The sequence below is a fragment of the Stegostoma tigrinum genome, unplaced genomic scaffold (genome assembly GCF_030684315.1).
Source record: "Stegostoma tigrinum isolate sSteTig4 unplaced genomic scaffold, sSteTig4.hap1 scaffold_158, whole genome shotgun sequence".
NCBI lineage: Eukaryota > Metazoa > Chordata > Chondrichthyes > Orectolobiformes > Stegostomatidae > Stegostoma > Stegostoma tigrinum.
Window position 1 is genome coordinate 503,989 of NW_026728099.1, and position 20,223 is coordinate 524,211.

At 43.9% G+C, this 20,223-nt stretch overlaps 2 long non-coding RNA genes and 1 pseudogene across 5 annotated transcripts in view; 2 read left to right on the plus strand and 1 right to left on the minus strand.

Moving 5' to 3' along the window:
* The window catches only part of LOC132207787 (uncharacterized), a 25,999-nt gene extending 18,966 nt beyond the window's left edge, over positions 1-7,033 (plus strand). The window contains exon 5 of the long non-coding RNA XR_009443819.1: positions 6,632-7,033. This is a non-coding gene — a long non-coding RNA (uncharacterized LOC132207787). The remainder of the gene's footprint in view (positions 1-6,631) is intronic.
* LOC132207788 (uncharacterized) overlaps positions 1-19,699 on the minus strand; it is a 22,629-nt gene extending 2,930 nt beyond the window's left edge. The window contains exons 1-5 of one of the 4 annotated variants that reach the window (XR_009443824.1): positions 19,643-19,699; positions 17,844-17,998; positions 14,346-14,444; positions 7,929-8,747; positions 3,150-5,371 (exon numbers count right to left, since the gene is read on the minus strand). This is a non-coding gene — a long non-coding RNA (uncharacterized LOC132207788). Of the gene's footprint in view, positions 1-3,147; positions 8,748-14,345; positions 14,445-17,843; positions 17,999-19,642 lie in introns of those variants that run through there. The other 3 variants (XR_009443822.1, XR_009443823.1, XR_009443821.1) reach the window with 3 other exon arrangements.
* On the plus strand, positions 3,597-3,762 carry LOC125450196 (U2 spliceosomal RNA; annotated as a pseudogene).
* Positions 19,700-20,223: the final 524 nt, after the last annotated feature.

Consider the following 20,223-nt stretch of genomic DNA (forward strand, 5'->3'; position numbering starts at 1 on the left):
CTTGCTTAGATACAGCAAGAACTAAGCACGCCACTTGATTCTTTAATCATTCAGCACTGGATATTATTGGTCTTTGAATGTCAGTATTGAGTCAAATAAAAGTAACGTTAAATTCCTTCCTTTCATCTCCCAGTAACTATTGCCCAATATCTTAAATCTGTGTTTCTAATAATTTTACGATCAGTGAAGAGGAACAGCTGCTATTTAGCTACCTTATCTAAATCTATCATAAACCAAGATACCTTTGTCAAAGATCACCTCAGTCTCCTTTGTGTTGCGCAGAACAACCTCAGTTTCTCCAACCTGACCTTAAAACTAATATCCCTCAGTTCTTGAATCATTCTCATCAATCTCCTTTCAATCATTCCACAGACCCTCACATCCTTCGTGTACATCAGCTGTTTGTGCAGACCCAAATGCTCTGTGTTCAAGTGGGTGATGTTATCACACACGGGCAATTGCGAAGTGACATCACCCTAATTCATGGGCATTTCATGAACTGTGGGTTTCCTCTGACCCCGGTCGTTCTGATATCTTTTGATCTGCAGACTCCAGCATTTGATTTTAAAGTTGAAGACAATGAAATTATTTCAGTATTTTTAACCAGTAACGTACACATGTTGTATCAGAGACAATGGGAACTGCGGATGCTGGAGAATCCGAGATAACAAATGGTGGAGCTGGGTGAACACAGCAGGCCAAGCAGCAGCTTAGGAGCACAAACCCTGATGTTTCGGGCCTAGTCCCTTCATCAGAAAAGGGGAATGGGGAGAGGGTTCGGAAATAAACAGGGAGAGGCGGATCAAAGACGGATAGAGGAGAAGATAGGTGGAGCGGTGAAGGCAGCCGAAAAACTGCTCGATGTCCAAACGTGAGTGGTATTCATTGATGTATGTGTGGAGGGGGATAAAGGTGAGCCCCTTACTGAGGACTGACCATTTGACCTCAGTCAGGGGAAGGTCTAGGGGTGATGGTGAAAACTGGGCAGGGCTCAGCGTGGCTGTCTCCTCTGGGGCTCCTGGCTGTGGAGGCTGTGGGCTGTTTGGCCTGCTGTGTTCATCCAGCTCCACGCTTTGTTATCTCATGTACATATTTTGCTTCACGTGCTGTTCTCAGTTATCTGACTCTGGTATTGTTGTGATGTAAATCAAATCCCACTGACTTGAGTATTTTGCAGAGGTGACAAAGAAGGTTGGTGAAGGCAGAGAGGGTAAACATTGTTTGGATGCACTTCGGAAAGGTGTTTGAAAAGGTTCCTCATGGTAGACTGGTTAGATCACATGGAATCCAGTGGAAGCTAGTGGTTTGCATCCAAGATTGGCTTGAAGGCAGGAGGCACAGAGTGATGGTAGCGTGTTGTATATCGGACTGGAGACCTGTGACCTGTAGTGTGTCACAAGAATCAGTGCTGGGACACTGCTTATCCATAACTTTATATAAATCATTTAGATGGAAGCACAGGAGGGATGGTTAGTAAGTTTGCAGATGGCCCCAAAATTCATGTTGTTGTGGACAGTGAGGAATGTTATCTCAGAGTACAATGGGACCTTGATCAGATGGGCCAATGGGCCAAGGAGTGGCAGATAGAGTTCAGATAAATGTGAGGTGTTGCGAATTCGTAAGGCAAACTAGGGCAGGACTTATAAGTTAATGGTAGGGCCTTGGGGAGTGTCACCAAACAGAGACATTGGGGTGCAGATGCATAGTTCCTTGAAATCGGAGCCACAGTTAGACAGGGTGGTGAAGAAGGCATTTGGCATGCTTGCTTTTATTGTTCAACATATTGTGTGTCGGAGTTTGGACGTTACGATGCAGATGTACAGAGCATTGCCACTTTTCGAATACTGCATTCAGTTATAATCTTCCTGCTGCAGGAAAGTTGTTGAACAGAAGGATTTCAGAAAAAGACTTACAAGGATGGTGCATGGATCGAATGGTTTGAGCTACTGGGAGAGGAGCCTGAATAGATTGGGGCTGATTCCCTGGAACGTCATAGGCTGAGGCGTGACCTTACAGAGGTTTATAAAATCATGAGGGGCTTGGATGGGATGAATTGCCAATATCTTTTCCTCAGGGAAAGGAATCCAAACCTGAGAGCATGGGTTTAAGTTGAGAGGCAAAAGATTTAAAAGGGACCTGAGTGACAGTTTTACATGTAGAGAATGCTGCATGTATGGAGGAGGTGGTATAATCACAGCTCTTAAACAGCATCAGGATTGGGAAATGAATAGGAAGGGGACAGAGGGATACGGGTCAAATGCTGGCAAATGCGACTAAAATAATTGAGGATATCTGGTTCGAATAGACAAGTTGCAGCAATCAGTCTGTTTCCATCCCTTATATCTCTACAGCTCTTGGATCTTAATTTGCAATTCTAAATTAGCAGGTTGTAATTGGAATGTATGGAGTCGAAGCCAAACCATTTGTGACTTATTCAATGTACTGGCTTAATATCCACCATCCATGAAGGAACAGGAGTGATGTTAAGGATGTTGGAGTGATATGGGGACCCCGTTAATATATTCCAGGACATCTGGATTAGTCCAAGAAATTGTATTCATAATTGTGACCCAGTACTTCCTGGCAGGGATATTACTCGATCAGAATTAGAATTTGTTTCTAGTATTTGCTTCGATTTGATTTGGAAAGAGGCAGGCATGTTTTGCATTGCTAACAGTTCATTTTATTTAGTGCACAGAATAGAACAGCGCAAAATCAATCCCTTTTACAACTACAGGCCCATTGACACTGCAGACAGTTACACATTCCAAAGAAACAGACAGGATGGGATGGGTTTGGGAGGCAGCGGTGATGATTCACCTTCTTTGCAACGATGAGTCACGTTTATCGAGGGAGGTAGACCCACCGTCTTCAGCGAGTGGTTCCTGCTGGATGTGCACTGCCTGAGAGGGCGCTGGAAGCAGAATCATTCATTGCCCTCAAGAGAGTTGAATGATGTGTGGTTTACAGGGCATCAGGAAGAGCGTGGCATGTGGGACTGGTGAAGTTGCCTGTACAGAAGCTGAGGCAGACAATAAAGTGTGGAGCTGGATGAACACAGCAAGCCTAGCAGCATCTCAGGAGGACAAAAGCAGACGTTTAGGGCCTAGACCCTTCAGCAGAGCTCTCTGATGAAGGGTCTCGGCCTGCAACGTCAACTTTTGCGCTCCTGGGATGCTGCTTGGCGTACTGTGTTCATCCAGCTTCACGCTTTGTTATCTTGGATTCTCTAGCATCTGCAGTTCACATTATCTCTGATGCAGACAATGACAGTCTGAAGCACCTTCCTCTGTGTTGGGACATTCTCTGAGTGTGCGGTTCTGTACCAATTGTGGCTGCAATCTCACTAGCCCTCCAGCAGTCGCGGAAATGGTTGATGAGGCTTGTTAGTGATGTCAGCTCTGCCCTACCTCATTCGATTGGTACATTTCCGATGATCTACATTCGCTACGAAGTGAGTTTTACAGAAAAGGTGATGAAAAAGTGCTGGTATAAACTTATTGTTTTTCCCAGTTAGGAAGCCCAGGAGTTTGTGAACAGTAAAAACTGACAGCAGAAGGTAACTGGGACTTAAGGTAGTCCAGCACTATAACGGCATTGCTTTTTGGCCTACTTGGTTGACGTCAGTTTTAATATCTGATATGTCTTTTTTTTTAAAGACCCTATGTTAAACTGATTTTTGGATTAAGGAGTAGGTCCTTGCTCCATCCACTCTGTGCATCATCCAGGTATTGCTGTGTTTCCAGGACTGGTGTAGTCTCATTAAACCAATTCTAAAAACAGCCTGTGCAAAACTTGAGGAAGGGTCCAGGCCTGAGATGTCAGCCTTCCTGCTGTGTTCATCCAGTTCTACACCTTGTTATCTCAGATTCTCCAGCATCTGCTCAACAGGCCCTTCGGCCCCACAAGTCCACACCAAACCTCAGAGCATCCCAGCCAGACCTAATCTACCCCTCCCTAAACATTACAGGCAATTTAACATGGCCAATCAACCTAGTCTGCACATCTTTGGACTGTGGGAGCACTCTGAGGAAACCCACACAGACACATGGAGAATGTGCAAACTCCACACAGGCAGTCGCCCAAGGCTGGAATCGAACACAGGTCCTGGTGCTGTGAGGCAGCAGTGCTAAATACTGAGCCACTATGCTGCCAAAGTGCTTTCCTCTCAGTACTCTCACCCAACTTTCTCCAAATATGCTTGTTCCAAGGTAATTGTTAATCTGTCCTTTTCTGCATGTTCAGCACTTGTTTTGAATGTCAGTGCCTCATCCCTGGTAATACCGCACCTTCCCACCAACACCATCCCCAAATATCCACACATGGCATCAGAAGTAAAAGAAAATCACCTGCCAACACTGCCTCAATATAAATAGCATTTCAGAAAAAAAAAGATGAAGCTATCAAAGTATTCACTAGTTTTGACTCTGATGATGACAACTTGGGATGTATTGAACTAGAGATTTTGGAAACACTGAGCCAGGAAAGGATATGGCATATACAATGCACGTTTTTCATTTGAGTGCAGAGCAACTAATCAAACAAGTGTGCATGTGTCTGCTTTATTTTTCTCAAGCCAAGGCCTGAGCGCTTAATCAGATTACCAATTCACTGATGTGGGATACAACTGTGAATGACAGTCGGTGGCACATTACTCCGAAAGCCAATTCTCACATTAGCCAGACCAAGAGATATTTGCAAATCTAGCGAAATGAGCCAGAGTTAAATAAAAATGCTACATCAAGATGCAGAATTGCCTGTCCACATAGTACATTCTTGCTCTAAGAACTCTACAAGCTTTTCAGCACCTGACACAAGTTATGCCGCAATATCTCTGCCCTTCCTTGGCATTTTTGCACTTTGACGTCTCAACTAGAACTTAATGTCTCAGTGCTCCTGTCTTGCCTGGTTGTTTATTGCAGGCATAAGCCAGGCAGCTTAGCACTGTTATTACCAGCAGTCAGCCAAGGGCTGGTCAGCAGCTGTGGCAACAAACACATGTGTTTCGACCAAATGGTCACATCGCAAAGTCTCAGGGAAACAGTTCTCAGTCAAGGCAAGGGAGATAGTATTCAGTCAGGAGATCCTGACACAAAATGGCCAAGGAATCATTCAATATCAGCCCAGGGACTTTGACACTGTCAGTCAGCCATTTGGGGATAATCAGGATCTGGGAATCTGTATCACTACAGTACAGAGAGGTGGCCACACTCACCACTAATTACATTCTCAAAATGTTCCAGTAGACTTGTTGAGCCTGAATTATGATCATCAATCCAAGCTGACCCTGTCCATTCCTGCCACTGGGGGTCAGTTTGATGAAATTCTTAAGAGGTGTTCAGGAGTTTGCGAGGTTCAAGTCCATCGCTCCCTGAAATAGCAACACAAGTAGATAAGATGGTGAAGAATTTCACTTTCATGGTACACTGCATCAGGATCTGGTCAGCTTTGATATCTGGCTCATAAGTGAGATGAGGTATTTTTTTCCCAAACATGTCAGAGCATGCATTGTTCCTACGAGTACAACTGTGGTTCCATTCATGCATTTTTTTTTGTTTCAACCATGAAACGGTCACAACTTGATTAGAAGTGAAAGTGACCATCAGCCAGTTTGAACTGTCGGTTGCTAAATAAATTAAGACAGAGATAAATGTATTTGCAGGAGGTTTTTTTTAAATTAACTTTTAAAAAATATCATTCATGGAATCTTGATATCACTGGATAAGAATGGAAGTTTCCTTCCCTAAAGAACATAGGTGAACAGATGGGTTTTTCCAACTGACAATAGATTCACGGTCATCATTAGATTCTTATTTCCAGATTTTTAAAAAACTCAAATTCCACCATCTGGAATGGTGTGATTCCAATCTAGGTCACTAGACCATATCTCAGTCTCTGTGTGAGATGTTAATGTGATGACATCCCATTGATTTATATACTTCTATAAATTAAAGTCTCTGTATAGGAATCAAATGTAGATAAAAGACTTTAATTTATACAAGTAAACTCTTATCTACCTTCACATAGATATGCAGGCACTACCCTGAAGCTTACGGTCCAGCTAGGAATTCAGTGTAACACTTTTTTAACTCCTTTTCTTCTCACACATCAGTATGCAGACACTGTCTTAAACTTCCTGACTGAATTTAAATTAGAATCACACTGTTTCAAACAGGGGAAGGTGGGGAATATTTGTAAAGGTGTGAAACCTCTAAAGCATGTAACTCCTGTCGCTGACAAAGGGGTCAGGGCACTGACTTTGTTCTAGTCAGACACACTGGCAACTTAAAATCACAATCTGTCCTGGACAACAACTCAAAATCGCCTCCTGCCATTAGCAGCTACTTCACTAGCAATCGATACTATAAGCTGGTCTTTTATGTTCTTGATGTAATAATTGCTTGGTATCCTATTTTTGTCTGTTGCAGTAATTGTTTCATGTATCATGCCACTGTAAGTTGTGAAATCGTTTTATGCGTCATGTCTTTTGTAAACTATAAAAAGCGGGCACTGTCTGCTGCTCGGGGAGAATTACTGGCGAGACTCTGCTCTCTGTGCCGGATTCAGTACAGTGATTCTCCACAGCTTGTACTTGTTTGGTAATAAAAGGATTTGTGTTTTTTCCAAACAGGTCAGTGTCTTGTGATTGCAGCAAGTCCGTGAGGGTCTCTGAAAACAAACTTGACATGTGGAGTAATGGACAGCAGACTAAATAGAAAGTATACACTAGATATCACACAATGTCTTGGTTTTTGTATTCATCACGAGATCCGTCACTGCTCTGGACACCTGGTAAAGATCTGAAGAGACTGCATTCCCCATGGACAGGTCACCAGGTTTCATTGCATTTTTGCAATCGGCTATCAGGGATACAGAACATGACTCATCCCAATCTTTTGTTTGGATTTAAAACTTTCCTTTGATTGTTTCCAATAAGCAAATATCTATTAGTAGTTGAAACATGTCTGTGGAGAGCAATAGAATCCATAATGGTAAAAGGTGTGCAAACATATTGACCAGGCACAACAAATAAAGGGCCTTTAAGATCAACATAGAATCCCTACAGTGTGGAAGATGGCCATTCAGTCCATTACCAACCCTCCAAACAGCATCTCACCCAGTCTCACACCCTACCCTGCATTTCGCACACCAGACACTATGGGCAATTTAGCATTGTCATTCTACCTAATTTGCACATTTTTGGACTGTGGGAAGAAACTAGAGCACCTGGAGGAAACCCACGCAGGCAGGGTCTGGGTAGGACACTCTTTGTAAGTTCAGTGTGAACTTGACGGGCTAAATGGTCTGCCTCCAGACTGGAGGGATTCTATGATCTACAGAAGCAAGCCCAAAAAGTATGGTTTGGATATAGCTAACAGCAGAATCAAAAGTCAACTTCACAGTTACTCTAAAATTTGCTGCTCGTTAACCAGTCCTGATGAACCAGGAAATCCCTTTTCACATACTGTGTGGGCGGGTCGTCTTTAGTCAGTGAGAATGTGTCAATGTGTCGTGATAACATGACTATTTCCAAACTCTACCTGACAGATACAGAACTGATATTAACATTTTATCCACAATACCTGTACCTTTAATTGAGCAGGGATCAGTAACATCAGTACAAACAGCCCAAAGCCATGGTTCACTTGATAGTGAGAGTGACAGCAAAATCATTCAACTGTGCTTCTTTGTGAACTCACTGGTGTGTTAACAGTTTGGATAACTGAGTGAATGCTTTCCCCCACTCAGAGCTCATGAATGGGTTCTCCCAGTGTGAACCTGCTGGAACACAAGCAGGTAGGATGACCAAGTGAATGCTTTCTCACATTTAGAGCAGATGAATGGTTTCTCCCCAGTGTGAACGCTCTGTATGTTAGGTGAGCAAGTGATTCCCTTCCCACACTGGGAGCAGATGAATGGTCACTCACCAGAGTGAAGTAGCTGTTGGATCAGCGGGCAATTTGAGTCAGCAAAGCCTTTCCCTCACGCAGAACAGGCCAACAGTCTCTCTCCAGTGTGAATTTGCTCGTGCATCAGCGGTTGATATGTCCGAGTGAACGCTTTCCCACATTTCAAGCATGTAAATGGTTTCTCGACAGTGCGAACTCACTGGTGTTTAAGCAGGTTAGAGGACTGAGTGAATCCCATTACACAATCAGAGTAGGTGAATGGTTTCTCTCCAGTGTGACTCTGGTGGTCAGTTTCTAGCTGGGATGGATTAAAAAATTCGTTCCTGCAATCTGCACATTTCCACAGTCTCTCCCCAGTGTTACTGCGCTGGTGTTCGGACATTTCAGATGAATCTTCACAGACTCTTTACAGACCATATGCATTTCTCCCCAGTGTGAATGCTGCTTTTTCCTTCAATGTTCAAAATCCTGAGGTCACTGGGTTGTGATAAACAAAGTGACTGTCAGACCTGGATGTGGACCTGTTTGAATTCTCCAATTGCAGACTAAGCTTTCAAACAGAAAGCAAGTGCAGCGAGTGAGGAACCAGAAGAACAACCACAGATTGTGAAATCGAGAAATCCTCTGGACATTTATGGAGCGACACTTGGGAAATATGCTGGATCATCATTAGAACAAATTCAAATAAATATCCTCCAGGTAAGGGATCCAGTCAGTATTTGCACACAACTGCTGAAAGAGAGGTGGGAGAGCCAGGGAGCAAGGGCAGGCATTGTAACTCAGTCTTTCAGAGGGATCAAAAGGTTAAGAACAGTGCAGAAGTAAAATTGTGGAAATCTGAAATGAAAACAATTAAAAATGCTTAGTCAGAGTTGTACAGCATAAACCAATCCCTTTCATCCCAGTTGTCCATGCTGACCATATGTCCCAAATTAATCTAATCCCATTTGCAAGCAATTGACCCATATTCCTCTAAACCCTTCCTATTCACATACCCATCCAGATGCCTTTTAAATGTCATAATTGTACCAGCTTCCACCAGTTCCTCTGGCAGGTCATTCTACACAGGCACCACCCACTTTCCCTTAAAAAGTTTCCCTCTCAGCTTAAACCAATGTGTTTAGTTCCAGTCTCACCTACCCCAGGTAAACAACCTTGACTACTCACTCCATGCCCACCATAATTTTATTAACCTCTAAGGTAACCTCTCAGCCTTCAATGGTCCAGGGAAAATAGCCCCAGCATATTCGGCCTCTCCCTGCAGCTCAAAACTTCCAACATCCTTGTAAATCTTTTCTGCACCCTTGCTAAGTTTAACAGCATCATTCCTATTGCAGGGAGGCCCGAACTGAACACAGTATTCCAAAAGCAGCATCATCAATGCCTTGTTCAGCCTATAACATGACCTCCCAACTCCTACACTCAATGCACTGACCAATAAATGCAAGCATAGCAAATATCATCTTCACTACCTTCTGTACCTGCAATCCCCCTTCAAGGAACTGTGCACCTGCACCTCAAGGAGTGTCTGTCGTGTAACAGTCCCCATGGCCTCACCATTAACTGTTTAAGCACTTCCCTGATTTTCATTACCATAATGCAATAGCTCGCATTTATTCAAACTGAACTGATTGCTGTCACACCTCGGCCCATCGACCCATCTGACTAAGATCCCATTCTTCTTGGAGATAAACTTCTTTGCTGTTTACTACACCAACAATTTGTGTCATCTGCACACTGACTAACAATTCCTCCAATATGCATGCCACATGATTTGTATCAATGGCAAAAAGCAGTGGAACCAGCACCGATCCTTGCAGCACACTGCTGTTCATAGTCATCTAGACTGAGAAAAAAAACAGCACCCCCACCACGATCTTGTTTCCTACCTTCAAGCCAATTTTGTTTCAAATAGCTAGCTCTCCCTGGATTCCATTTGATCTAATCTTGCTAACCTGTCTGTCATGTGTAGTTTTGGTGAATGCCTTGCTGAAGCCCATTTAGACAATGTCCACTGCTTTGTCTTCTTCAATCTTCTTTGTCACTTCCTCAAAAAACTCAATCAAGTTAGTTTCTCAAGATTTCCCACTCACAAAGCCATGTTGGCTATCCCTAATCAGTCTTTGCTTCTCTCAACACATGCAAACCCTGTCCCTCAGATTCCCCTCCAGCAATTAACCCCCCACTGACATCAGGCTCAATGGTCAATGGTCCTCTAGCTTTTCCTTAAAGAATGGCACCAGATTAGCCACTCAGCCTTCTGGCACTTCACCAGTGTCTCAGTGATGCAGATATCTCAGCAAGGCTACTGCAATTACTTCCCCAGCTTCACACACTTTGTGGATAACACCTGATCATGTGCCAGGGACCTATTCACCTTTATGCAGTTTTAGACGTCCAGCACCTAGACCTCTGTAATATGGACACTTGTCAACTTATTATTTATGTCTCCAAGTTCTCTAGCTTCCATATCCTTCTCTGCTGTAACTACTAATGTGAAATACTCATTCACATCTCAGCCTGCAGTTCCACACAGACAGCCTTGTTGATCTTGAAAGGGGCCCTGTTTGGTCCCAAGTTGCTTTTTTGTCCCAAATGAAGTGTCAGAATCTCTTGGATAAGGATAGCTCATGTCTCCTTTTTGACATCTTCATTTCCCTTGAGTATACTCCTACTGCCCTGATACTTCGAGGGATTGACCCAGTTCCTGCTGTCATTACCTGACATGCGCTGCCTTCTTTTTCTTGACCACAGCCTCAATTTTTTCAGTCGTCCAATAGCCCCGACAATTACCAGCCTTGCCCTTCACATGAACAGGAACATACTGTCTTTGGACTCTCCCTATTTTATTTTTGAAGGCCTTCCACTTTCCAAGTATACCGTTAACTGCATATTACCTCTCCCGATCATAGTTTGGAAGTTCTTGCCCAATACTGTCAAAGTTGGACTTCCTCCAATTTAGAAATGTATATGAAATATACAACTTTTATATTTGAACTGATCACATCTGTTTGCATCTGGCACATATTCCTCTAAACCTTTCTTATATATGTCCTAATTCAAATGCCTTTTAAACAATGTGACTGTACCTGCATCCACCCCCTCCTCTGAAAGTTCGTTTCACACATGAACCACACTGTAAAAGAAAAATTGTCCCTCATATCTTTTTCAAATATGTCTTTCTCCTCTCACCTTACATGTCCCCTTGTCGTAATCACCCAACCTAGGGGAAAAAACCATTAATATTCACATAATCTGTGCCCCTCATGTTTTTATGAGGATTTGTAAGGTCACCCCGTAACCTCCTATGCTCCAGTGAGAAAAGTTTAAGCTTTGGCAGTCTCTTTTGATAATTGAGCCCTCCATTCCTGGCAATATCCCAGCAAGTCTTTTCTGACCTGTCTCCAGTTTAATAATAATGTCCTTCCTGTAACAGGGCGACCAGAACTGCACGCAATACCTCAAATGAAGCCTCAACGATGTCCTGTACAACCTCAACATAACACCCCAACTCCTATACTCAAAGGAGTGAGCAATGAAGGCAAGTGTGCACAACAATTTACTAACCACCCTGTCGGCCTGTCTCCATAAACTTCGAAGAATTATGCAGTGAATCTCAGCATTTCTCTGTTCCACAACACTACCCTGGGTGTGACCATCAATTGTGTAATTCCTACCCTTGTTCATTTTACCAAAATACAATAATTCACATTTATTCAAATTGAGCTTCATCTTCTACTCCTCAACCCATTGACCCAATTGATTAACATGTCACCCTCATCTGAGATAACCTTCACTAACCACTATACCAACAATTCAGTATCATCTGCAAACTTAGTAATCTTGTCCCTTAAATTCTCATCCAAATCGTTAGTGTAAATGAGAAACACAAGTGGGCTGTACCGATTGCTGTGGAACACGCTGGTCACAGAACTCCGCTCTGAAAAATCCTCCAGCACCACGTTCTCTCCTGTAACTAAACCAATTTTGTTTCCAATTAGCAAGGTCTTCCTGAATCACATGTGATCTAACTTTACAGATTAGTCTACCATGTGCAACCCTGACAAAAGCTTCACTCTCATTCTAGAGGTGTTGCAAATCTGACCCAAGTCCCCTGCCATTTGTCCATGGCCCTCTTGATCATTCCTTGAAAAGTTAAATCCCAAATCTTTGGGAATAACTACTGAATCTGCATCCAGCTGCCATTTGGACTGTTCCAGATCCTGGGATCTTGCTGAGTCAAGTAATCTTCAAGTTTTCACCCTGCATTATTTGCCAATTACCTGAATGTTGTATTCTGCAGTTACCAAACATTGCCACAATGTTAATCTTTTTTCTCTCTCTGCAAACTAATATCCTGGAAACAAACCTACGACTCAACTAAATCATTGCTAATCAGCCCCAAGGAGAATCATCCGAGCTTCTGTTAGCTCTCTCCAAACCAGAAACCCATCATAATTTTAGATAACAAAGTGTGGCGCTGAATGAACAGAGCAGGCCAAGCAGCATATGCTGTGTTCATTCAGCTCCACGCTTTGTTATCTCAGATTCTCCATCATCTGCAGTTCCCATCATCACCCATCATAATTGTAACTTACTTATGGGATGTGGTCTTTGCTGCCCAGACTAATATTGACTGTCCATTTTTATTTGATTTGGAGAAAGTGGCGGTGAACCACTTTCTCTCACTAATGCACTCCGTGTACTGTAAGTGCACCACTGTGTCGTTTAGATGATAATCCACCCTGGAGCCTCACCTCACTCCCTATCGCAGGAATCATACCTCAATCCTCACTACCCTCCCTATCATGAAAATGACCCTGGAGCCTGCACTATTGCAGGCTCCACCGTCGAGCCTTACCACCTTTCCTATCACTGGAATCTCTCCCCAGCCTCACAACCTGCCTACTGTTGGAATCCCCCTCTAGCCTCAGAACTCTCACGGTCTCTGTAGATTCCTCCAGTCTCTCAAGCCTCCTTATCTCGAATCTCCTCCAGCCTCAACACCCTCCTATCTCTGTAAATTCCTCCAGCCCGTATAAACTTCCTTAGATGTGTAATTGCCTTAACCCTCACAAACCTCCTTCTATTTGAGGTCTCCTCCAGCCTCTCAATCCTCACCATTTCTGCAACTTCCTCCAATCTCACACTTTTCCCTATTTTCGTAATCTTCTCCAGTCTCAGAACCCTTCCAGTCTCTAATATCCTCCATCCTCACAAATCTCAACATGTCCCTTCCTCTAATACAGTCCTAATGATGATGCCCCATTTTTATTCCTCCACTTGATGGCAGCACTTGCAATTTCCTGGGCTTCAAGCTCCAGAATTTCTTGGTGAACTGCTTCATCTCGAGACCTCACTTGTCTCCCCAAAACATTAACCATCTATTCAATTATCATCTATTCTAATATCTCCTTTCCGAGAGGGAAAACAAAAACATTGCTTGAACTATTGCTTGGCATCTTCTCTGTGAAGTGTCTCGGATGGTGGCCCATCCAGCCTCTGCCAGTTAAAAACCACCACCTAACTATTCTAATCTAATTTTCCAGCAGTTGGCCCATAGACCTGTCTGCGTTGGCATCACAAGTGTGCATCTAAATATGTCTTAAACGCTATGAGGATCTCTGTGCCTACCACCCTCACAGACAGTGAGGTTCAGTGCCAGTGTCACAGCATGATGAAATCACAGACAGGAACAGAGACGAGCTGAGTCTGTGCAAACCAAAGATCCCCCACACACTGTGAAGGACGGGAGGGTCCCTGATAGGGGGCGGAGGAGATTTAACAGAATGGTTTGTAAAGAAGAGTTGCATGGTTCGGCCTGTTTTTTTTAACATTCTTCTTTCATGTGACTTGGGCGTTGCTGGTACAGCGCGAATATCCATCTATAATAGATGGACTCTCCTTCTCAAACTCTCCACTCGCCTGGGGTGTGGTAATCTTCAGGTTAAACCAGCCCAATGATCAGGTCGGAAAAAGGAGACTTTACTTTTGGCACAGAGATGCCACTGTGCCTCGGTGGTGTAGAGGGGAATGTTGAATGTGGTGGCTGGGACACAACTCTGACAGTGCGCTTCATCTGGAGGATGTTCACTTTTTCTAACAGTGTTGGGGCTGTACTCATGCAGGGAAGTGAAAAATGTTCCAACACAATCCAGACGAGTGCCTTATAGACAGCAAACAGTCATTGGGGAATCAGATGTTTGAAGAAACTGAGATTGTTCTCCTTGTAACAAAGGATTTTGAGGGACCTTTGATAGAGGTGTTGACAAAAGAAACAGTTCAGGATGATAAAATGTACACTCATGACTGATCATGAAAAAGATTACAGGACATATACTGAAAATTTTAGGAATGATCTATTGAGAGAATGGGGTGATTTAAGAGAAAAAAATTACACGGCAAATGAGAAGTGAGCAGGAACACAATACTCACACAATACGAATATCCAGATGTTGATGAATTGAGTAATTCTGTCAGAGTTTGGTGTTACAATTATTGAGTTTCCCCACCTGAAAGTCCACTTGTAATATCCTGTAACACAAATTCATAAAATCCATCACTGTCAGTCCGGGTAGAAATTCACAACATCTCCTCATCCTGGCCGAAGATAACTGTGAATTGTCCCTATTGCACGTTATCCCATGTGGAGGCCAGTAATCGATTCAGGGAGAAATCTATTTGGGTTTCTAGGAATTTCCACCTTGGAACTTCATGTCACTGACCAGAACTGCAGATCTTTGACACATGGCAAAGAATGGCCAAGATTTAGTGACAGGAAAGAGAGAATAGAGATGGAGTGGGATTTTCTAACGACAGTGAAGTCAAATATTAAAACCAATATTTGACTTCACTGTCATTAGAAAATCCCACTCCACCAAAATGTTCCAACACAATCCAGACGAGTGCCAGGACAATATCTGAACTGGAATGGGGGAAGAGGCAAAGAGGAGGAGAAATAAGAGAGACGCAGAATGTTTGTGATTTAGCAGGAATAGGGCAAAGGATTAAGACGAGCTCTGATAAGGCTTGACACAAGACTGGAGAAAGATGCATGTTCAGGTCTAAAACGACGAGCAACGTGCAAGGCAATTTGGTTTGATGGGCTAGTGGCAGAGAGGGAAGCAACAGAGTCATCTGATTTGGATTGCCTCAATCTTAATGATATGGAGTTTCTATGTGTCTCCCTCACTTGTTGTTGGAGGGGAGGATGGAGGAGACAGGATGATGGACAACGACCTCCGAGACACTTCACAGAGAAGATGCCAAGCAATAGTTCAAGCAATGTTTTTTTTCCCTCTCGGGAAATGAGATATTAGAATAGATGACTCGCCAGTGTTAGAGTGAACAAACCTAATGATTTAACTTTTATCTCGTAAATTAAAATGTACAACAGAAGTCCGCGCTTGAATGCCATCTCAGCAGATGGTGGAATTTGAATTAAATTAAAAAAAACGGAATTAAGAATCAACTGGTTGCCATGGAACCATTGCTAATGGCAGAAAAAGAAAAAAAATTAATGTCCTTCAGGGAAAGAAATTTGCCAACCTCAGCAAGCCACTCAGTTGCAAATCACTGCAAAGCCTCAACAAAGGAATGATGCTGGGTGGAACACTTGGCATCTGCCAAGGCACGAGGAAAGACAACTGCAGAATCAGCCCTATCGACTCCATAAACTCCTCCTTACTAATATCTGGGGGCAAGTGGCAAAATTTGGAGAGAGGGCTCAAAGACGAGTCAAGAAACAGCGTCGTATGCATAGAATTTACCTTATAGAAAAGTGACACACGCCACCATCACTGTCCTTAGTGAAGGCCTGTCCCAGGAGCAGGACAGACGTGACAGCACAGTGCTATCCTGATCGCAGTAATTGAACTGGGAGTCAAACATTGACTCTGCCACCTGGAAGACTCATGGCTCCTGCTGAATTCCATGAACCATCCTCCCTCAGTTGATAAATTGGCAACAGTGTTATCCCTAGATTATTACTCCAGAGACACTGACATCATTCCGGGGTCCTGGGTTCAAATCCTGCCATGGCAAATGGTGGAATTTGAATTAAATAATGATCTGGAATTAATAGTCAAATGACGACCATGAAACCATTGCTGATTATTTGGGTTCACTTATGTCCTTTCAGGAAGGAAATCTGCCATACTTACCTGATCTGCATGACATGCAACTCCAAACCCACAGCAATGTGGTTGACTCTTAACTGCCTTCAGGGAAATCAGGGACAGGCAATAAATGCTGGTCCAGCCAGCGATTTCCACATCCCAAGAGTGAATTTTGATTAAAAACTCCATGTTAAACAGCACTTGGAGTAAGCACAGAGTGTAAATGGCAGTAAGTGTACTCAATGCCCTCCATCAGGAGTAGTTCACAGCAGGATTACCAATCAAGCTGGTCAGGTCCTAAAGGACAAAGCTGACTTTCTGGGACTGCAGCAGGTGCTGACACAACCAACAGAAGGGAAAAACATAGATCTCATTCTCACAAATTTCCCAGCTGCAGATGCAAATGTCCGTGACAGTAATGGTAACAGCAACCACCGCACAGTCCTGTGGAGACAAAGCATCATCTTAAACTTGAGAATACCCTCCATGGCGTTGAGTGGCACTAACTTCGGCTAAATGGGACAGACTTGGAACAGATATAGGGGCTCAAAACCAGATATCTTTGAAGCTTTGTCGGACATCAACAGCAGCAGAACTTTCCAGCACAATCTGAAACCTCATGGGCCAGCATATTGTGCACTCAACCATTACCATTGATCCAGGGGAACCACACTGATTGAATGGATAGTATAGGAGGGCATGCCAAGAGCAGCACCAGGCATAGCTAAAATTAAGGTGCCAGAGTCCTTCTCCAGAGGTCCCCAATATCACAGATGTGAGTTTTCAACCAATTTGATTCATTTCAAATGATATTAATAAATGGAGGAATAGTGCAGCAAAGATTATGGGCACTGGCAACAGTACCGATGACTTGTGCTCTAGAGCTTGCTACATGCCAAGACAAACTGTTTCAGTCCTGCTACAGCACTGGCATCTGCTGACAATTTGGGAAATTGCCCAGGTCTGTTCAGCACAAAAACACAGCAAATCCAACCCGACCAATTTCCCCTCAAGCAGTCTACTCTCTATCTTCAGTAAAGTGATGGAAGGTGTTGTCAACAGTGGAGCTAAGCAGCACTTAGCAGTAACATGCTCAGTGACAGTCAGTTTGGGTCAAGCCAGGCACTCAGTTCCTCATCGTATTACAGACAAATTCACACACAGATGAATTCCTGAGGTGAGGTGAAGGCAACAGCAGAGTCCTGCACAAAAACCATTTCGTTCCACTTCAGTGACAATGACACCTTAGTTTCAGCTCATCTGCTGAACCTCTCATCTATTCCTGCGTTACCTCTAGACTTCACTATCCAAACACACTCCCAGTTGACCTCCCACATTCAACGCCCCTGTAATCTCAAGAATACATAAAATTCTGCTGCGCTTATGTTCATTTGTAACAAAACCTGTTCACACATCACTGCTGTACTCCCTGTCGCACAAAGTCTCCTATTTATAAGCAACAATTTAAAATTCTCACCCATGATTTAATTCCTGGCCGTGATGACCCATGTTTCCCTGCACCACGCAACCTTCAAGACTCTGTTGGAGTCTGAAAGTAAATGATAGTCAATGTATTCAATCATTTCTTCACTATTGGAGGCTGTTTCTACAGTTGCCAGGCAACATGGTCTGGAATTCCTATGATAAACCTCTCAGATTTGCTTTCCTGCTTTAAGATAGTCATGAAAATCTGTGAATTTGGTCATGTTTTTGTTCAACTAATCTAATATGGCCTTACATCAAAAGTTTCTTGATAATATTTTTGTGGAATTTTAAATATGATAAAAATACATCCAGTTTGCTGATTTGGACACACACCATCAGCTCTTCAGTATCGCTAGATGAATGATCTGTGACTTCTCAAATGACCGCATTGTGGGAGTACCTTCATCATATGAACTGCAGCAGCACATGAAAGTTGAACATCACATTTTCCACAGGCAACAGGGCTTTGGCAACGATCGCTGGTATCTGTGGAAGGAAAAAACAGAGTAAATATTGCAGAAGTGCAAAAATGAACGACAGAATAAAAAAAAACTGTCAAATTTGGTGGTCTGAAATGGAAGAAAAATGCACTCTCTGCCAAAATATTGCCTGACTTTGAAAGACGCCATTCAAAAATTAATCTGGTAAGACAGCAGCGCACAGTTAGGAGGTGGACAGCAATGGAAAATTCAGTTACAACAGGTATAAGAAACTAACAGTAAAATACTAAACAGAGATCAAATATATCCATCATTAGAGACTGGAGAGATCAGTCGCCGACAAAGCTGCGATCAGGAAGCACAGAATTAAGTTAGCAGTGCTAGCTGCTATGATCCCACACTCTGGGAAAGAAATCCAGAAGAAACAAACATTTAACTTGGTTTGAATTTGCTCTGTGTAATTTCATTTCATTTCTGAAGAAGGTTCCAGACTCAAAACGCAGGCAGTGCCGATGCAGTCATCCATGAACTGGAGGAAGAGGTGGGATTCGGGGCCAGTGTCGGTATGGAAGAGAGATTGTTCCACATAACCAACAAAGAGGCAGGCACAGCTTGGGCCCATGCAGGTACCCATGGCCACCCCCTTTGTCTGGAGGAAGTGGGAGGAGTTGAAAGAGAAGTTGTTGAGCGTGAGGACGAGTTCACTTAGGCACACAAGGGGGTCAGTGGAGGGGAACTGGTCAGACCTGCAGGACAAGAAAAGGCATCGGGCTTTTAGGCCACGTGCATTGGGAATGCAGGTGCTAATGTGGTATACTGCCTCTGCTGCACCTGTTGTGGCCTCCTCTACATCAGGGAAATTTGGGGACTGCTTTGCAGAATATTTACACTCAGTTCACAATAAACAACTGCACCTTCCAGTCCCATTCCACCGACATGTCCATCATGGGCCTCCTACAACACAATAAAGATGCCACCCAAAGGTTGCAGGATCAGCAACTCATATTCTGCTTTGGAACCCCGCAGCCCAATGGTATCAATGTGGATTTCACAAGCTTCAAAATCTCCCCATCCCCCAAAGGCAGTCCAACACCAGCCCAGCTCATTCCCCCCCTCACTAACCCATTGTTCCTCTCACCTACCCGCTTCTCTCATATCAAGCTACACCCCCATTTACTACCTGCTAACCTCATCCCACCCCCTTGACCTATTCATCCTCCTTAGACTGACCTATCCCCTACCTCCCTCCCCACCTACACTCACCTTTACCGGCTCCAACCCCGTCTCTTTAACTTGTCTGTCTCCTCTCCACCTGCCTCCCCCTCTCTCCCTATTTATTTCAGAATCCCCTTCCCCTCCCCCATTTCTGAAGGGTGTAGGCCCGAAAACGCCAGCTTTCCTGCTCCTCTGATGCTGCCTGTCCTGTTGTATTCCTCCAGCCCCACACCTTGTTCTCTCACTTTCAGCCAGAGACGGCTGCGCATGCGCCCAGCTTCACCTCCGCCCTCAAAGTTTCAATGCTACCGCGCATGCGCCCCGCTGATCATTGCCCCCAATAAAGATGATGGCGGTCACACGGGCCTATCGCCATCTGAGGCATTGATTTGTTTTCTGCAAACGTGAGCCTGGGAGTTTCAAATGTGGGTTTTCCGACGTGCACTCCCAAGACCATACGGATATCACTTCCCACCTGCTTTCTGCCGTTTTGCCTTCTTCACCGTGTCCTGCTCTTACATCAATTGCACAAACCTTAGTCTCAGCGAAGGGGCCAGGCACAAAATGTGAGCATTCCTGCTCCTCTGATACTTCTTGGCCTGTTATATTCATCCAGCCCTACACCTAAGTATCTCGGAGTCTCCAGTTCCGACTGTGCTCAGCGAACCTGCACGGATCACGTGGTTTGCACTGATCCAGCCCCCTCTTCATTCCGATTGGTTAGAAGGGCAGAGACGTCCGCCCGGTCATCACGTCAAACCTGTATTCCTATTGGTCCCACACTGACATCAATCAACCTGACGCAATTGTGACCTGTAGCATGCGCAGTGCTTTCTGTTGTCATTGTCATCAGACTCTGACACTTTGAGACAAATGAGGCTGAGAACTGGATGAGAAAGATTGTTACATTAGCGATCCTGGGGCTTTAATAAGTCGCTCTGAGGATGGGGCACTGCACCCAAAACGTTAACTCCGTCTTTTTACCTTCACAGATGCTGCCAGACCTGCTGAGCTTTTCCAGCAACTTTGTTTTTGTTCCTGATTTAAAACATCCCA